The 2,468-nt window shown below is 37.9% G+C and overlaps 1 protein-coding gene across 1 annotated transcript in view; it reads left to right on the top strand.

Moving 5' to 3' along the window:
- Nucleotides 1-2,468, top strand: part of CDHR2 (cadherin related family member 2) — a 115,750-nt gene that overhangs the window by 77,955 nt on the left and 35,327 nt on the right. The window lies entirely within an intron of this gene.

The following is a 2,468-nucleotide window of genomic DNA, read 5'->3' on the forward strand; positions in this document are numbered from 1 at the left end:
TGCTTTCATGTCTTCAAGGTATATGTCTAGGATTGGGATTGCTGAGTCATATGACAATTCTGAGTTCAACTTTTTAAGGAACGACAAAACTGTTTTCCACAGTGGCTGTACCATTTTACATTCTCACCAGCAGTGAGTGAGGGCTCCAGTTTCTCCTCACCAACATCTATTGTTCTCCTTTTTTGTTTGTTATTTATTATTATTATTATTATTATTGCCATTCTAATGGTTGTGAGGTGATGCATTTGAATGCTAACCAAAAGTTGGGGGATTTGAACCCACCGGCCACTCTGTTGGGGAAAAATGAGGCAGTCTGCTTCTGTAAAGATTTACAGCCTTGGAAAGCTTATGGGGAGTTCTACTCTATCCTATAGGGTTGCTAGGGGTCAGAATCAACTCAATGGCAGGGAGTTTGGTAATGGCTGATGAAAGGAGCTCTGGTGGCACAGTGGTTAAGCACTTGTCTGTTAACTGAGAGGTCAGCTGGTGGTTCAAACCCACCAGCCACTCCATGGAAGAAAGATGGGACAGTCTGCTTCCGTATTTATATCTTTGGAAATCCTATGAGGCAATTCTACTCTGTCCTGTGGTTGTTAGGGACTGTCAAGTCAGTTCCAACTCACAGCAACCCTGTGTACAACAGAACAAAACACTACGCAGTCCTTCACCATCTTCACATTTGTTGCTATGTTTGAACCAATTGTTGAAGCCACTGTGTCAATCTGCCTCATTGAGGGTCTTCCTCTTTTTTTCTGACCTTCTATTTTACCAAGCATGATGTCCTCTCTAGGGACTAGTCCCTCCAAATAATATGTCCAAAGTGAGATAAAATTTTGCTATCCTAGCTTCTAAGGATATTCTAAGGATATTCTGGCTACACTTTTTCAAGACAGATTTGTTCATTTTTCTGGTTGGCCATGGTATATTCTTCACCATGATTCAAAGGCATCAATTCTTCTCTGGTCTTCCTTATTCATTGTCCAGCTCTAGTATGCATATAAGGGAATTGAAAATATCATGGCTTGAATCAGATGCACTATAGTCCTCAAGGTGACATCTTTGCTTTTTTACACTTTAAAGAGGTCTTTTGCAGCAGATTTGCCCAACACAATATGTAATTTGATTTCTTGACTGTTGTTTTCTTTCCATGGGCACTCATTGTGGATGTAAAATGAAATCCTTGACAAGTTCAATCTTTTTTCCATTTATCATGATGTTGCTTACAGGTTCAGTTATGAAGATTTTTGTTTTCTTTACATGGAGGTGTAATCCATACTGTAGGCTTTAGACTTTCATCTTTATCAATAAGTGCTTCAAGTCCTCTTTGTTCAGCAAGCAAGGTTGTGTCATCTGCATATCACAGGTTGTTAATGAGTCTTCCTCCGATCCTGATGTCACATTCTTCCTCATGTTGTCCAACTTCATATAGTTCTCCTGGTCTATGTACAGGTTCTTCATAAGCACAATTAAGTGTTCTGGAATTTCCATTCTTCACAATATTATCCATAATTCATTATGATCCACCCAGTCAATGTCTTTGCATACTCAGGTAAACATCTTTCTGGTATTCTCAGCTTTCAGTCAAGATCCATCTGACATCAATAATGATATTCCTTATTCCACATCTTCTTCTGAATCTGGCTTGAGTTTCTCAGTTCCCTGCTGATATACTGTTGCAATCATTTTTTAATTATCTTTAGCATAATTTTACTTGCATGCAACATTAATGATTTCATTCTAGATCATTTCTTTTCTTTTAAATGAGCACCTTTCTTTGGAATGGGCATGAATATGGATCTCTTTCAGTCAGTTGGCCAGGTAGCTGTCTTCCAAATTTCTTGGCATAGATGAGTGAGCACTTCCAGTGTTGCATCTATTTATTTGTGGAAACATAGCAATGGGTATTCCATCGATTCCTGGATCCTTGTTTTTCACCAATGCCTTCAGTGCAGTTTGGACTTCTTTCTTCAATATCGTTGGTTCTTGTCTTACACTACCTCCTGAAATGGTTGAACATTGTTCAATTCTTTTTGGCACAGTAACTCTGTTTATTCCTTGCATTTTCTTTTGATGATCTCTGAGTCATTCAATATTGTGTCCATAAAACCCTCCAATATTGCAATCGGAGGTTTGATTATTTTTTCTTCAGTTCCTGCAACATCAAAAATGCTAAGTGTATACTTCCCTTTTGTTTTTCTAACTGCAGATCTTTGCACATTTCATCATAATACTTTACTTTGTCTTCTCAAGCCACCTTGTAAAATCTTCTGCTCAGCTCTTTTACTTCATTTCTTCCATTTGTTTTAACTACTATGTATTCAAGAGCCAGTTTCAGAGTCTCTTCTGAAATTCTGTTTTATCATGTTGCTATGAGTCAGAATCTGCTCAATAGCAACTGATTTGGGGGCTTAAGCTAAAGACATTAAGCATCTTTCCATGTACTTATTGGCCATTTCAATATTCTTTTT

The sequence above is a fragment of the Orycteropus afer genome, unplaced genomic scaffold (assembly GCF_000298275.1).
Source record: "Orycteropus afer afer isolate SDZICR_OR568_19922 unplaced genomic scaffold, OryAfe1.0 scaffold00366, whole genome shotgun sequence".
NCBI lineage: Eukaryota > Metazoa > Chordata > Mammalia > Tubulidentata > Orycteropodidae > Orycteropus > Orycteropus afer.